This window comes from Anopheles stephensi, chromosome 3, assembly GCF_013141755.1.
Source record: "Anopheles stephensi strain Indian chromosome 3, UCI_ANSTEP_V1.0, whole genome shotgun sequence".
NCBI classification, from domain to species: domain Eukaryota; kingdom Metazoa; phylum Arthropoda; class Insecta; order Diptera; family Culicidae; genus Anopheles; species Anopheles stephensi.
In genome coordinates, this window is record NC_050203.1 from 31,562,309 (window position 1) to 31,579,923 (window position 17,615).

Below are 17,615 nucleotides of genomic sequence, written 5' to 3' on the forward strand. Positions count from 1 at the left end.
CGACTGCTTGCAGTGCCTTATCCTTTCGGCTGATCGGATTCCCTGGAGACGGTGGATCAGTGCCGAACTCTTGCCTCAGCTTCAAATTCGAGATGATTGACAGCCGCTCGATCGTACTGCGACCGGTGTTGTGTTTGGTGTAACGCCGCAAAGAATCGTTTGGATGGATTTTCTTTGGCTCCACTCCAACGATTTTAGGTTTCGGCTTTGTCACTTGTCCGTATAGCGTGTCGATCGTACTTTCGGTACTTTCAAGATCGTCTACCTCGTGGAACAGCTCCTCGTACTCTTCAAACTGAGCCTCAATCAGAGCCTCCTTGCCACGCCGTCTCTGAGTGTCGTCGGTCGGTGTTGGTGGCTGCTCGTCCAGCAGCTCCTTCTCGTCACTTTCCGACGACAGGTAGATCGAATCGTATGAGATAACGCTCGAGCTCTTGTGCGACACCTGACTGTCCTTGATTTCGATGATCGTTATTCCGCTTTCGTCTTCGTCCCGCGGTCCAAACTTGCTTGCTCCGGTACGCTTTCGTACCGTGTCAAGCGTTGCGATAGGCTTTGAACCAATACCACGCGTCGGTTCTTCACGGAGCGATAGATCGTCCAGTAGCTTGAGGTCGGCGTCGACGCCTGTGTCGGACTTGCTACCACCGGACACGCCAGAATACTGGCTGTGCACCTCAACCTTGGACACGAACTTGGTCGAATCGCTGCGGATCGAATTGCGACGACTGCCGTCGAAACTGTTCTGCTGGTGCAGCGAGTGCTTGAAGATGGACGAATCGATCGAATCAAGATCGCTCTTGTCCGTGTGCCAAGGGAAGGGTTGCTGCTGACCTCCGGTCGCCTGCTGTGCTGAGGAAGAGAACCGGCGAGCTAGCGTGTACCCGTTGGCGTCACTTTCTGGTGTCTCCGGTACGTCCCCGTTGTCGTCGTAGATGTAGCTAAAACTGAACACAAACATCAGGACATCAGTGAATGTGTTTTGAATACACAAGAAGAACCCTGCTCTCGAGCTAGAATGCTTACCGTTCCTTGAAAAAATTCCTATCGATCAGCTTCGCTCTCGGAATTAGCTGAGATCTTCTGGCGCCGCCACGTCCGGGAAGATGAAGATCGTTGTACGACTCCTCGCGTATTACGGCCAGGCTGCGGGTACGGCGCAAGCTGCAAGCTTCGCCAGTATCGGCGTTATAGAACTGCTGATGCTGTTGTTGCTGCTGCTGCCCACCCTGTTGTTGTTGCTGCGAGCCGTGATGATGATGATGGTGGTGATGGTGACTGTGGCCACCGTGCTCGGACGACTTGTCGTACGCGATCACCTCCTGGCTGCGGTGGTGTCGCTTCTTGCCGCCGGACTTTCCGCCACCCCCGGCAGGTGATCCGGTGCCGGGTACGGATGTTGCCGCCGCCGCAGCTGTTGCACCAGCCGATGAACTGAGGCCACTGTTGCCGCTGCTACCAGCGCCACCGTTTGCCCGCGCCGCCTTCGGATTGACGCCGTACAGATCTTCGTACTCCTCGCGGCGGCTGTCTATGCGCGAATATAGATCGTACAGTCCTGAGTCATAGTCGCGGTAGCGAAACTGACCAGCACCCAAGCCACCGCCAGTGATGCCCCCGCCGATGCCGCCGGCGATGCCACGGTAGCTCGTCGGTAGATCTATATTCGACAGGGACTTCTGACGCCACCCGGATCCTCGGCCCGGCCCTCCGAACGAGTTGGACGAGTCACGGATGCGCACACGGTCCACGTAGTTCGATGCTGAGTCGGAATTTCTGCGCGAGAGAGAAAAGAAGAGAGATGGGAAGTTGTTTTAGCACAGGAGTTGGCAAGCACTTCGTAGCAAACCTTGACTATCAATTATTCTCACAAGAAACAACTTAGTTATAAAGTCAGACTGTTCTTCGTGAATAACTTAAAATACTTGTCTTAAATTATGTATGATTGGGTATTAATAGCACAGCTAACCTAAGAGAGGCACAGAGACCTATTTCCCAAGAAAGCTCCTGATACACTGAATCTCCATCACAACAAAACTGACTTTCAGGACAACTTTGTACTATTGACAATGTGCTGAGCTCTGTTTTGTTGAAGTATAATCCAATTACACATGCATCGAACGTACGATCTCACTCTGTCACATGCTGTGTGCTTACGAAGTTGACAGACTGTCCACACAAAAGTCACATGAATCATCAACATGAAAATCATCATCTCGCAGAACCTTTCTATAGCACTCCATTTTGGACATGCAAATTACCTCGTGCGTGCGCGCGCGCACTCCCGTCCCCTTTGATAGCTGGTTTTAGATTTTTGCGCCCCGAAATACACCTTCCAATGACCTTCAGACCTCTAGAGCTTCAGGCAAGCCCTCCAATCTGACCCACACCACGGAACAGCGTAACCACTTCCAGCAAGCAGCAGCCGCGATTAACCTCCCCCACCCGTGACATCAACTTCCGACGGAACACGGGCACGAGCATCAAATTGCATGCTTCCGCCATCGTAATGAAACGTCACCACCACCACGCAAAAGCGGTGGCCAGACCGACGGCACCGTAACCACCGGACAGGAACGTCCTCGGAAAAACGCTCTGCTGCGCTCGGCTGCGGGGTTGCTAGCCCTTTTGCACCCGGTGGTAAACCTGACCGTGCATGCGCTTGCAATTGTTTCCGTTTCTCCTGGTGGCCGTAGGTGCATGTCGCATGTTCGAGTTTAAGGAAAACCGAAATTTTGTGTGCTTTATTTTTATCGAACTGCTATTTCATCATGGCACGAACACTTGGCGTGAGCTTTTGGCCGAAAACAGCTGTGTACTTACGCCATTGTACTTGTTGGTGTACACGCGATCTAAGAAAAGGAAAAGCGTTGAAGGATGTCTGGAAAGTGCCAGAGCCTTTTCCTTATGGCAGACGGCGGCCCCATGGAAGGGCTGTTGACCGTCGATAAAAACTTTTTCCTAGGTAACGCTTTACTGCTTTGCAAATTGGGTTTAATGATGATCACGTTGCGCGAAGAATTCACTAACAACCGCTGCTGGTGCGTGTGCCTCCAGCAGCAAGCCTGGTTGGCAATTTTAATTGGACGGAGGAAAGGCGTATAAAAGTGAGTGGTAGATCAAATATGGATTTTAATTCGCTCGGCTTGCGAACGTGACTAGAGACTAGCAGTGGCGCTAGCTGTGGTGAAAGTATTTGAATATGGGTATGAATTTTAAAATGGCGTTTAATGAATTGAGCGTTGGTTGGAGTTGAATTAAGTTGGTAGGCATGTAAAGCAGTGGAATTGACTTATTTGCACTCATCGGATAAGTGAAGTCTCTGGAGAAATGTATCTTCTAGTGGCGTTTTGGGATAGATTTAATATTGCTTCTAGAATCTTGCGGCGGTCTAGTGGTCGAGGCACTAGAGGCAACGACACCAGTCTTCACACGGAAAGACCGAGGTTCAAATCTCATCCGGACCGTTACCCCGTAGTCTACTGACTGACTGAGGACTGACTATCCAACTACGTGGTATCATAAAGCCTAGTAAGCCAGAAATGGCAGGTAAGACCCAAGCGGTCAATGTTAGGCCAAGAAGAGAGGATATACAAAAATATTTGAAATATTGGAAGTATGGCTGAAGAAAACTATGGCAAAAAATATATCTGAGATTGACGCAAAGCAAGATGACAATCGCTTGCCTAAAACCGAACATTCGCATACAACACTTCTTCAAGGCACCAGACTACGATAACGCTCCCGTTTGCTCCCAAAGATTGTGCTGTGTAAATTATACGGACTTGATTTTCCAGGTCACATGATTTTCGGTGCAATCTAAATATTAGCATAGCGCTCAATTTAGACCATTCGCCAGCGAAAGAAGTTAACGACCCTCCGACGAGAAGTGTGTACGTCAGACGAGGCGAGTAACAAATTATCATCTTTCTGACCGGTCCGTGGTCACCTCTGTTTGTATCGTTCTACTTCACCGGGAGTTGGCAGCCGGTTGTAAAGAAAAAGAACTTAGAAAAAAGAAATCAAAAATAGGGCAAACATTAAAATGCATATTAAAACAACCCTAGCACCACTAACTTCTCATCCTGTAACTGGAGTAAAGGGCAGGCAAAAAATAGTATAAAATCTCTGTATTCCCCCTCACCACGATGAGTCAACCCCCAAAATAGGGGGGAGTGGTTTTGGCTGGTGCATGCTAAATGGTTTGTTTATTTTGACTCAAGCGTTTGCGTAAGGAGTCATCGCTTTTTTTTAAGTTTTCTTTGCTGCTCAACTCAACGTTTAACAGGTACCGGGTCCTCGTACTCGTGATGTTATGTTTGACGAAGAACTTCAAAATGCATTCCTCGCGCGCAAAGAATGAAAAAAAGCACACAAACACAACTTTCTTCAAACCAAAGTGTTGGAACTTTCTCGTTAGCTATTATCGTTTTTGTCCGGTGGTTGGCAGTTTAACCTGACCCACATCCGACGACCGACGGTACGACCTTCGTCGCTACGCGGTTGCCCTTGACGAACGATAGCTCCGTCGCTGGTGGACCGGATAATCGATCGGTCACGAAACTTCCCCCGGTGCGATGTAAATGATTGTCGGGCAGGGCTCGTCGGGCAGGACGAGCACGAGCATCAGATCAGCTTCCAAGAGCTTGCGTTAATTACACCAATCAGCAAGTCGTTGGGGAAGGGCGCTATGCAAATGACAAGATCAAACACACAGAAACCTTCTCCCTGGTTCAAGATGAGCCAGCAGAAAAAGGTTGGAAAGTTGTGCAAATAGCAACGGACGATGATCGTAATAATTATCGCTGTAGCTTCTGTCTGTCACAGGCAGTTAAAAATCCTTCGCTCATCGTAGCACCATTGCGTACGACAGTGATAACCTTCCCCGAAAGACTAGGCAGCAGGGTTATGTTGGGGGACTTTGTTAAAATGGTCTTCTTTCTATTCGGGAAAAGTTTATGTTTTTCCACAATCACCAGTCCCGTACCTCAGTTGGTAGCAACAAAAAAGGGGGAAACAAATTTCAGTTGATATCTATTTTTAACAAAATGCTCTCCCAGCCCCACCTGGCTCTCGGGATGACTCGGCACACATAAAAAGGACTCAACATTCATCCACAGAACTGGGCAACTTTCGGTGTAATAAAACAGTCGCGCGAAGGACCTGGCAAACGCTGGATGCCGGCGATGGTTTGATAATTTATGTGCACGGTGGACAGACGAAAAACCCGGGCGCCAGCGGGACAGAGCGCTGCTCGTTAAAGCTGATTACGGGACCCCTGTTCCACACCACTCTGTTACGGACACAAACTTCTGGCTTCACAGAAAAGACGAATAATATTGTGTCACTAAGACAATCTTTGGGCCGAAACATCGAGCACAAGCAGGCAAGGCTCGTTCCCGAGTGACCAAAAGTTTCGCTGAACTGAAGTTCTCAAATGATATCCGGAAACATTTCTCGTGACGACACCAGAGGAAGAAGAGGAAGCCTGTGTACCTTTTGCAATTGCAACTGTCTCCGTGGCGTGGCAAACCGTTTCGAAGTGAGCAACTTCACATTGGCAAACTTTTCTCCACCCCGGGGGGACCATCCCCGGCCCGGGACCATCGGCCATGGTTGGCACGAACTTTAAGGCACCCACGTCCCCAATTTTCTGGACATTTTGATTCTTTTTCTCTGAGCCGCACAGAAACAAAAAATCATATACTGGATGGATGGAGTGGAGTTTGTCCCTTACCGACGGTTTCGGGGTTTGTTTCGTATGTTTTGCGCGAATCGCGCGCATTTAATCCGATATTTATGACGAACGGAAGGGAAAGTAATTTATGCGACTTAGAAGCATTTCTTTTGTGTCAAGTGCTTTTTTCGATTTTGTTTGCCTTTATTAAAGTTTTTAGACGAATGAGAAGTTGGTCACTTGAGCTGTGCTAATGTTGAGCAGCAAACTGAGTAAGCCACTCATTTTTATTTTTAAAATGATATATTGGCTTTTATTATGTACATAAAATGAACCACCAAAAAGCCCATGTTCCGACGACCGGCAAAGTTGCGCCATGCGTAAGCTTTGACTTCCTGCTCTTAATATCTCACCGTGGTCGCGGTTCAACCGTCTCTAATATAATACGCGACCTGAATGTCGAAATCAATCCAATCAATTTCACGCCACCGATCGATGACGGACTCCGGCCCGGTGTGTTTTTACTACCGCCTCAATTCATCATCAAAAAATGGGAGTCTCCAGCCACATTCCACTTGGACCACCGAGTTCACCGGTGTCGGTTTCGCTGTTGTGTCCGTTGAGCCATAACATCGGGTATGCGCGATGATGCTCGCAACAGTGCCCACACACAGCATAAAAACTCCACAGCTAGCGCCGAATCGAAATTGGAACTTATTCGCTATGCAGTTCTGTCCAAAAATGGTGGAGAACCGGATTTACTGACCCCCCCATTGCCATGTAAACGTTCAAAAATTGGAACAACCGGTGCTTAAACGTAACCGCTGAGTACTAACCGAACCAACGGGTAGCTTACTCCTGACCGAGAGAGGGGTATTTCGACAGAGTAAGGGTGAAAAGGTAAAAGGTTCAGTTTTCCAGTTCAAATTTGGAGACCATGCACTATGTTTATCACGACGATTTGAAATGTAAATGTAAAGAATGGAAATCATGCACAATAATCGTTGCGAAAATCATTATCATTATTCATTGTACGGGGAAAAGCGAATTGAATTGTCGAATGCATTAAAGATTAAAGGGACGAAGAGCTCAGTCCGTTTAAACCCCTTGTTGTCAGTTTTTCTTATTATGCTAGAATAATGGCCGAGGTGACAGCGGCGCCGGTCTTCACAGGGCAGGGGGCAGGTCCCGGGGTTCAAATCCCATCTGAATCACCTCCACCCGTACGCAAGGCTGTCTGCTCGTCTACGGGTAAAATCATGTCACAAAAAGCCAGAGAGAAATGGCAGGCCGAGATACTTCCAGGTTGTTAGTGCCAAGGAAGAAGAGAAGCTAGAATAACAATATTGCAAGGATTTTTTATGTAATATTTGGGTATTTAAAAACTTTATGAACTCAACAACATCCTACAAGGTCATAATAAACGACGTTTTAATTGTAAGCCTTACACAGCTAGAAGGCAGTCCCTGGCTGGGCGATAGTCCAGTTGAGAGATTTAATACCATGACCATGACCGTAGGAAAGAATCTCACCTTAACCACCATACCACGAATCCAAAATCTGTATTGAGCAGGCTAAATAAGAACCATATTCTGAAGCTTATCTTTACGTCGGCAGTACTAAGCTCGCTGAAAAAAAAATCTATTTCAAACCCAATTTCCGCCGTGTACATTTCGCAAAAAAACAACCGAAAACCAATATTTGTACGAGAGTAATTTAATTCCCCGTTGTCCACAAAGCTGTGTCCACTGAAACACACACACACACACTCCGGCAGCTCGAAATAATAAGCTCTGTGGTGGATCACATGACAATATGGGCATTTTTTTTCCTCCCCTTCCCGTTTCATGTCGATCCGATGATGTTGATCGATCGGTCACGTTTTTATGGTAATTTATTTGAAAACGGACACGCGTTTGGCCTCTCGCGACACGTGCTTAATAAAAGTGTGTGGTTTTGTTGTGTGTGTGTGTGGATGACTAAAACATCAAAAAGGGGAAGGAAAGTAATAAGAGAGTAAGTATGATCGCTGATTGTCTATTGTTTTTTCGATATAGATTTTCGCTGCTTATTAACTATTCAACTAGAAAAACTGAGTCGTGATTTGCAATTTTAAATGATATTCACAAACTTGAAAAAGGAAAGTATTCATGATTTGTCACGACACAAATAAAAAATCTTCAGACAATGATTTGTAAATTTATATTAAAATTAGCTGATTTATTTATTTCTTTTAAGTAACGTTAAGTCAAATACTACATCACAAATTAAAATAATTGAATGTCTTTTCTACTCCTTCTAACGACAATGCCAATTTTAAATGTCATTCCAAGGGTAACCTTCTGTAGCCTCTACAACATCTGTTGAAACTCTTTCGCTTTATTATCAAATCGTTAACCATTCGTCAAACCATTGATCGTTATCGTAATATTCCCCGTTTTAATGATGCATAACAAAACAGAACTTGTACACCCCTGATGCACACGGATGTCCGTCTTGCCCGGGAACCAACCCTTTCAAAGTCCCGCCTCGTCAACACGGAAGTAAGCCTCACGCCAAATCCTGCTCAAACTTGTTCTCCTGACGGCCGTGTAACACCACGGAACGTGATCATAAACCTTTACGACACCGCGAGTTCGTTTTTCGAAAAAGAACACTCTACACACGGTAATGAAAAATGACCCGGAACGTTAGCAAACCCAGTGCCAGTGAAACTTTGCAAAACTGGAACGTGACCGGTAGCATGCAATGAGGAGGGGGGATTAGAAAAAGACTGGAGTCCCACTTTTGCTTGTTTTAATGTCGTGAATGACCACTTAGTTATTGCTAAACATAATTCGAATGAGGTTCAGAAAAGCAAATTCATTCTACCGGGGTGCCCCTTTGCCACGGAAGCGGATCTGATGACGGTAATTTTGGCCGAGCAGGAATTGATAGTTTCCCGGTGTGATTAGGCGAAAGAAGCGTGTCACTCCACCTCTGACGTTGGCGACTTCAACAATAAGTCGTCATGCCGTTTTTTTTGTTGTTCTTTCTATAACTGTATTTCTCTTCAGCTCAATTTTAGTTTAAAAATCGTTCAAAGAGTTGCCGTTTTCCATCGCGCGAGAACCACCGCAGAAGGTTGAGGTTTTCCGTGCCGAAAGCAATTAAAAGCGGGCAAATGGTTTCCGCTAATCAATGCAATGGTTCGGGGGTAGAATGTTGGTAAATTCATGCCCCTTTTTTGCTGTGCTGCGCTTCTAATCAATTTAAAACTGAAGCCAACACCATAACATCAAATCCCCGGTTCACATTTCTCGAATGCAACAGCAAACATTCCGGTGTGGAAAAGCCTCTCGCGTCGGTTGGAAATAAAATTGCTAACCAAAAGCCGCCAAATACTGACCGCCGTGTGCGAAATTTTTCCTTTCTCTCTTTCTATTCGAGAACCTCCAAACGTTTGAAAATTTCCACCAACCGTCCGCCCTCAGCCAATGGTGTCCAATTAGTTGTGTGGGGGTTGCTAGCGGTTTTTTTCTCTTTTCGGTTCGGTTTATTGCACATTGAATTAATTCATTTTTCCACATCGCCATGGCATTGAATCTCGTCGAACCGTTCGCGGTTGGTTTTGTGGTGATGCGATTAAAGCACACAGCAAAAACGCAATGGAAAGCACCCAGTGCTAGTGGGGGAAAAACAAGACACCACCGTTCGGTAAGCGAATCTATCGTGTCGTGAACAAATATTGAAATGGACGAACACGAAATACACACAAAAAATCCGATCACAAAAACCATGCACAAAACATGCAGAAAAGAGAGTCGCGCGCTACCCAACGCAACACGGCCCAACGTTTTACACGTTCCGGTGCAAGGGTGCACAACATCCATCGAACGCTGTCAGTGTGTGTTCTTGATCCGGTTGGTGGTGGCGGCAGCGCCGGCGAAAAAGTTCGTTAATTACCACAGCCTCGCCGGGTGCTTTTCCCCGCCAACAAGGACAGTAACCCTTTTCGGTGCTGGATTAGTTGGGTTTTTGGTGTGTGTGTGTTACGGTAGTTCGCCACCACAGTTTCGAGTGTTTTAGAAATTAATTTTTCACTCACGTCGCCCCAATCCATTTCCCGCTGGTAGGATGCAATGTGCAATTTTTTGTTGTTACTTTCCGCAAGCGCTTTGTGTCTGTGTCACGATCGCCCTTGATTTTGCGCCACATTTTCCCCGATTCGCGGCCACCGATTCGCTCTGTTATTAGCGTTCCGTAGCGATCGCATTTTTTTTTGCACTGCAAACAAACATTTTCCATCACTTGCATCGTTTTTGTTGCACCCAAAGAAAAAGGTTGGTCGATAGAAAATGGGAGAAAATAACTACTGCACACCGCAAAACCAGTGTGAGCGGATTCGAGGAATTAAAAAAATCCCGGATTGTGGTTTTGGAAAAGTCTAGCCCGTGGGCTTAACTCCACAAAAATGCGTTTTTTTTTGGTTTTGGTTAACTTATAATGAACAAAGTTATCAGTGACGGTGCTTCCGTTTATGGTGCTAATAAGCAGTAGTTGCACTAAGTGACAAATGATAGTGTGCCCTGCAGCGCATGCAGCTAATTAAAAACTTGCACTCAACAGTTGGATGTTTGTTTATATGGTACAAATGATTCAATTTTATGTTCTTTGAAATGCAAAATGGGATAAAGGCTAACTAAAGGTTAAATTGTTGTTTTAAAATAAAAAAAGACCGACTTGGATGGTAATGAGAGTGAAAATATTAATGCTGGTGATGGATAGGGCACTGCAATCTGAAGAGATCCTGGCCTGTCAAAATATCTGGAATCCTGCAGTTAATTCTATCCCTTAGCATCTTCTTCTTTCTTGGTCTAACGAACTGACTTAGGTCATGACTGCGATTTCTTGTTTACTAGACTTATTGATACGGCATAGTTGGATAGTCAGTCCTCAATATGAGAGAACGGCCCATATATTATATGAACTCCGATCCTGCCTTGTGAAGACCGGCCCCGCTATTGCATCTACCACCGGGACTCCCCTATGCTGGATAGTACCGATAACCCTACTAGTTGGCTCGTCCCAGAATGACGTCAAGACCATAATCTGTTCCATTATTTTTTTCATGACTTTAACATCGTAGAAGAGTTCTACAAAAACAAAGATTTGGGACTTTGGCCAAGGCTGCCTTTAAAAAACTGTTCCAGCTCTGCCAGTTCTGCTTGAAGATCTGTTACTAGTTCGTCTTGGTTACATCATACATTCGCTGTGGTCTTCTGATACAATTTTCCAAAAAAAAGGGGTAAAAATCCTTGAGGTCAGTTTGGAGTCTGAACGATCAGCGGCACACACACACCGGTCTTTAAGATATTTTCTACAAGCGATAGCGGAAGATTGGGGTTAGTTAGCTCGATCTACTTATTCATGGATACGGACTACGTATTAGACAAGGGCGTCAAGTTTTGTATGTCAATACCCTTCTTGACCAGGACATGTTTGACTACTAGTGCTAGACGGTTGCTCTTGGGATCTAAGTTTCATATCGGCAATCCTAATCATTATCTGCAGTAGTTTAAGGTTAAAGAACACTGTTGAGAGACCAGAAGCTCTGGTCCAAAACCTGTCCCCAATGACAAGCTTTGTAATACTCCTCAAGTAAATGAATGTTCTAACACTCGAAGACGTTGACAAGGAGGCAGGCAGGCCTCATTATATCTAGTTATTTTTTCTCCAGGCATAAAACTCATAGTGAGGACACCTCTTCAATATTACTCCTCGACGGTTTTAACCTTCCATCGATAGAACAATGAATTAATAAACGAAAACTCATTAAAATCCATCTATTCTCTTAATATTAAACGTCCGGAAAATTGCAATGAACAAGCACGACCAAACATGCGCCACGCTCTTTGTCGGTTTTTGTGAAAGGGAAAATCGAAGCTTTTCCGCCAGCTCTTTAATACTTTTTTCGCTTGCGACACGCAAATCTCGACGAGAGTGTGGTGCACCCACAAATGCGCTTCGAATGCATTTTCCAAGTAACAGCATGGAACAAATTGGTACCCTCTCCCCCTGTCCTCCTTCCTTGCTGAGGAGGAACTTCTCCTTTCACTGACACACACACGCCGCATAGGAAGGAAACAACCGTTCCTGCTGTCCACTCCAGCGTGTTGTTTATTTGTGCGTGTTCTCCGTACCGAATACCGTTGACTTCACTTGCTTTTTAAAGCCCGATTCGCAATACGGAACGCACGGAAAAGCGTAGTACAGGCAGGGGGGGCCGTTGTGTTTTTCACGCACCACTGCACCAGAGCAATGCACTTCCTCTCTCGCCTTTCGGGAGAGAGGAGACGGGCGCGATGGTGCTTTTGTTATCGGTTGCTCTTCTTTACGCCCGCTTTCTTTCCTTCACAAAACAGCTGTTGGACACCGACATGTACCGAAAAACCACAGAACACGCGTTCTTCACACACACCAACACACATACACGCACTACCGTAACACGAGCTTTTCCATGCCTGGAAAAGCCTTTTTTCCACCGCCGCTAAATCGATCGATCACGGCCGGTGAAAAGCAGCCAATCTTCCAATTAACCACGGGAAATAAAGGGCTTGTCTCATCGCCGATTCAACATCACCTTTTTTGCACGGCCCTTCCAGATGGACCCTATTTTACTCACTTTCACATACACGCCTCACGGTGAATTTTCCGTCTGCTTGTTTGTACACCACCCAGCGAGTTGTTGCGCGCGTTTTTCCTTCCGATCCTTGGCCCTTTTTTACGCTTAGCCGTTAACTAATTTCCCTTTTCCACTGGCCACGGTATAATGCACCGGATAATTAGTGATGCGCTCGTGCGGATGCAAATTTGTGCATCGCTGTCGTCGATCGGGGGCCACCCGATCACCCGTTGTTCCACCCCTGTTTGCTCACACTTCTTCTGCTCTGACGCACTGCGGGATTTCGATTGGGTTTGTGTGTGTGCGTGCTTTGTTTTTGTTTTAGCGGTTTTGCTCCACTGCAACGACTCCGCGGCGAAGACTACGGCGAACTGTGTTCGCGCAATGCTGATCCGGTACTGACGGAGCCGCACGCGTTCCGGCGCGGGCGCAGCCTTAAAGCCAACCGCTTACAACCACCACACGCACACGCAAGGTGGAAGGGTTGTGTTGTGTTACTGTATCTCTTATCTCGTGCTCTCTCTCTCTTTTTCTCTCAGTTTTCCAGTGGTCACTCGGGGGTGTGAGGGTTTTTTTGTTGTTAGCCGTGTGGGAACATTTTGTTTTCCATTTCTTTCACTCGTTTAGAAAGGGGTTGTGCGTAGTTGTGGCTATGAGATGGCTATTGACTGTGGCTCGGTGGAGATGTTTGTAATTTTCAGCTGGCCTTTGTACGTGTTGGGCGCGCACGGTCGGAGGCTCAAAGCGAGGGAAAAACACGCACGTCCGTCATGTGAGATGTAATTGATGTAACCTTTGCTGTGTTCTACGCGTTTAAACGGTTGTTCTAATACACCTTCTTGTCCTTAGGAATTAGTTAAATTTATTTTAAAATATTTGATTTTTTTCCACCATTAACTACTTACTTCTAAATTATTTTGATATTCCCTAAACCACTAAATAATTTTTTAAAATAAATTTATAAACTCCTATCTCAAAACGGACGGCAAAATTTTGACAAGGGGTCTGCTCAACCGTCTAGTGGCTAATTTTTCAACCTCTCCATCGTTCACCCCTATTAACATTGCCGTCAGGTGGTGATGACGGTCAGGTGTTGTTTCCGTTGCAGTCGCAACCATAGAACCGTGTTTCTGTTTGGGTGTTTTCGTATTTTTTCCCCTTTTTTAGAACTCACAGAGTCACCGCTAGAGTAATAAATTAGAACGGATCTGCTATAGATAAATATATGACGCTGTAGATCACTTAATTCACATACCTTGAATATTCTGAATATTCTGATCCAACAAACGGTGGTAAATATTAATTGAAGTGGATGGTCAAACAGTTTTTCATCTAATATGTAAAGCACACGTAACTTGTTTTCGCTTCAGCTTGCATGAGATTGCATCACACTGAGCAGACAAACACTTCCAGCACAACCAACCACCAACGCATGCAAATCAGACATCTTGAAATGGGTTGGAAGAAACTTAGCAGTGGAACAGAACAGCTCGTTATCTAGTTGGTACGATGGTTGTAGTCTTGCTTTACATGCCCTGATAAGATGAGTTTCAACCTTGCCGTCTACGAGAATTCGTGATAAACATCTAATGCCATCCTCTCCCGTACTGTGTTGAAGCAATGGAGCAACAAAGATGGCATCAGACTGCCAAAAGTGGGGGGTGCCAAGGAACTTAAAACCATTCCTTCAGCTCAGACGAATGCCGATGTGGCCCGAAATTTAGCGGAACACACAACTGAAAGATGCTCACACTGACGTGTGTTTTGCTGCACCGTTTTCGAGCGAGCTCGTCTACCGATGCTCGCTCGAGGTTCGGGTCCGTAAACTGTATCAGAAGTTGGTGATGCTCATGTCACGTGAGTCAGACACCCCGAACGTCTCGGGGACTTCTCGTGCATTCTAGGGAGTGTTGGAAACTTGGGCACAGCGTTGAAGATGGAGGAAAGTGTTTGATGAAGCGGAAGAAAAGCTCATTTTCCGATGCATGAGCATTTGAACTCGCGTTGGTTGGTAGCGTACGGTACTACTCACTTTCGCCGAGAATGGAAACGAACGGTTGAGAGGGGTTTTTAGAGTGAAGAGTAGCCAAAAGCTAACCTCGTGCAACTCGACGTTAGTTCAAAAGCACTAGCCACGCTAGTCCTCCGTACATGCTCCATAGATTCGTAGTCTTTTTTGGAACATGGAAGAAAATGGGAGACTGGGCTAGATTGGGGCACGAAATTCACGGCATCCTTCTGGCATTTCTTCAGAGCACAAGGCACCGGAAAACCGGGGGGGAATAAAATTTACAAACGAATAATGGAAAGAACATATTTTACACACGTTACACGCGGGTCGATATTTGAAAGTGTATGTGTGGTAAAACAATTCATGACTTCGTTTCAACAGCACCAGCAGCGCTCGCTTAAATTGTCGTTAAAATCAATTTAAAAGCTTCCAGGTAAGGAAAACGGTCGTCATGGGTTCGGTGTTGCTCCGAGGCAATTTATCACCTGCTGTTCAACCGTCGTATGGTTGAACAAGTCACGGTTCGCTGTTTTTTGCGAGTTACTACTCTGGAAGTGTAGGGAATGGATTGGGCAGATTGAGGATTTGGCTTGTGAGAAAACAGAAACCCCTGCATTCAAATCCACGCTCCCCATCGGCAGCACGTTTCAATCAGGCACATTCCACCCTTTAATGTATTGTCCAGGAATCATGCCAACGTTTCGTTTCGTTTAGTAATCGTTTTATGACTCCTGCCCGTGTTGGGGAATATTTGGTGTTATATTTTACACCACACCTGAAACACTTGAAATCACAGCAAATAAGGCTATAGGCGGCGGCGCGCATAAACAGTGTCAACTGCGTCCGAATGGGGTGGGGGGATACAGATACTTACGACACACAGTACGCCGGTGTTTGTATGCTTAGCGCAAGTTGCCGCACGGAACTGTAACTGCGACGACCGTTTCCTCTATCAGAATGCAAATATTTACCAACGGTAAGATTGTGGTAATCTCCGGTTGCTGTAACGTCCGCTGGTACTGTCCCGCAAATTGTGCTGTTTTCAGCATCTTTTTGAGTGCAAGGTAGAGGGTTCCTTTTTTTTGCTTGGAGTTATTTTTAAACAAACTTTGTCATCCTCAAAATGGATGTTCATTGCAGTATTTGCAGGTTACCTCAAGGGTTGTGGGTTTATTTCTAAAATGTATTACAGGGTTTTCGCGACGAACCAGGATGTTAGAACTCTTTCTGGATTCCTTTCAGAGTGATGAGGGATATTCTAGCAGTCACGTTGAACATTCTCGAGTCGAACTTGAATTACTTCACAATATCTATGATCTGGGGCCTGGAATTATTTGAATCCTGATATTGGAGAAGCACCAATGATTTAAAAGATTTAAATGCTTGCCAGTTTAATTTTTAACGATTTTTCATTCGAAGACCCTAAGTCCTAGCTATTTTTACAATTGTCTACCTTCTGTTGATTTATGTCTTTTAAGGTACGACAATGTACTACAGCGTTATCAATTAATTTCTAGCAGTTATTTTTAAAGTGGCCGAGAAAAAGAAATTGAAAATTTATTAGTTTCTTGAGCAAATAAGTTGATGAGAATGATAATCATTCTGACGATAGATCATATCTACTTAGAGTTAAACAGTACATTCTCGCTTCTGTAACCAAACCAAATGTCTCATAAGGGACATATTGATGAATCTTGATGCCTTTACTCCTGTAGGTTTTATTGTGAAGTTTGGACCTTGGGGTCAGGGCATTGCTCTACACGGACAGGGCAATTTTAAAGATTCAAAAAGTTAAAGGACAAAAGTAGTCTGCCATGTCTGAGACAAGTTCGTCCGTGCAAAAATCACTGAAAATGAGCGACTAACAGCACTTTTGCTATCTTTCGGTCGTCAATGTGATTCCCAGCTAACTTCGGCTTTGAGCAATATGATATTGCAGACGTATCGCCAATTTTGAGTCTTATGCAATATTTAAATCAAAATTAATTTGCCTTAAAATTTACTAAGCCATTTGACTTCAGAGCACTTGGAGCACAGTGCAATCCTTTTCAAACGAAGAAATCGAGCATTCGAGTTGAATCCGTTATCTATTTCTGTAGCTATATTTGTAGTTAAATGTAGTCAAAAAATGCCTGACAAGATTCTAAAACAATTTGAATAGAATCGATTAAGTGCCACAGATTCCATCTCTACCACCAAATCCAGAAGTGGTGGTTCAAGCAATACTATTTCACATCCGAAACCCCTGTAACAGTGTCATGGTCGCGCACCTCAATCTCGATGGCTGTCGCGCGGGATGACACAAGTCAGCGCATGCAAACGGTGTACGGCCGGCCACCCATTTGTAGCAGTGCAGCTGACGGTGGCAATGGAGGTTTTTGTCATACTGCATCGGATATCGTAAAATTCTCATAAAACACCCGTGAAGTGTCGTATTGTAGACAGCGTCATAAAGCCATACAGGAGGCACGATGCAGAACGACATAATTGCTACCTTCCGTATCGGAATCGGGAAGCTCGGTGTATGTGTGACATGAACTTGAGCGCATTGTTTACGACATGATGACACATGAGTTGCTCAGACATCATTCCCGCTCATTGCTTGTTGCGGCGTTTTTTGGCTGAAAATAATATTTAACAAGGAATTTCTGCTACCGATGTGCTCCGGTACACATTCCTTACCTTTATAGAAAACCATGACGTTCAAACAATAAAACACGAGATGTGGCCGGTGATTTATTTAAGCTCCCTCTGCCTAGACCTTCACACCTTTACCCAAGTCAACATGGGTTTTAGGCTTCCTGCTCATATTTCTGTGACCGAAATATGTAAATATTCCACAATGCACGTCCCCAGGTTCGGGCGAGTACTCGGACGCTTACGCCATCCCGCCAAGAGCTTATGGAAATCAATTCATAATAGGGGATGTCCCGCCCGAAACTAACGCTCGCTCGCTCTGTCTCTCTACGGCCTGATGAATTATTACCGCATTTCCACGTACGCACACCACGTTCAGCAACAATGCGACCGGGTGCAATATGCAAACGCAGGGCCCGTGCACAATGCAGCCAAATGCAGGCATCGCATTGCCAAACATTCGTACACCGGTACGTCAATGCGAACCTGCCGAGGCTCGTCGAAACGAACCGATTCCCAAAAACTGGTGCAAATGGCGCGCTAGAGGCTGCGGATAAATGTCCGGTGCCGGTCGTCGGTGTCGCCCGGACTGTCTAGTATGCAGCGAAGCGTTCTGTGGCCGACTG

General features: G+C 45.5%; 1 protein-coding gene and 1 long non-coding RNA gene across 12 annotated transcripts in view; one reads left to right on the plus strand and one right to left on the minus strand.

Annotated features, from left to right (window-relative positions):
* The window catches only part of LOC118509505 (calcium uniporter protein, mitochondrial), a 127,338-nt gene that overhangs the window by 37,535 nt on the left and 72,188 nt on the right, over window positions 1–17,615 (plus strand). The window lies entirely within an intron of this gene.
* On the minus strand, window positions 1,639–13,784 carry LOC118509507. 2 transcript variants are annotated; one of them, XR_004905889.1, is made up of 3 exons: window positions 13,597–13,784; window positions 12,342–13,525; window positions 1,639–1,776 (listed from the first exon to the last, which is right to left on the minus strand). It is a non-coding gene; the product is annotated as an uncharacterized LOC118509507 (long non-coding RNA). The 2 variants fall into 2 exon arrangements; XR_004905890.1 differs by having other exon boundaries at window positions 12,342–13,549.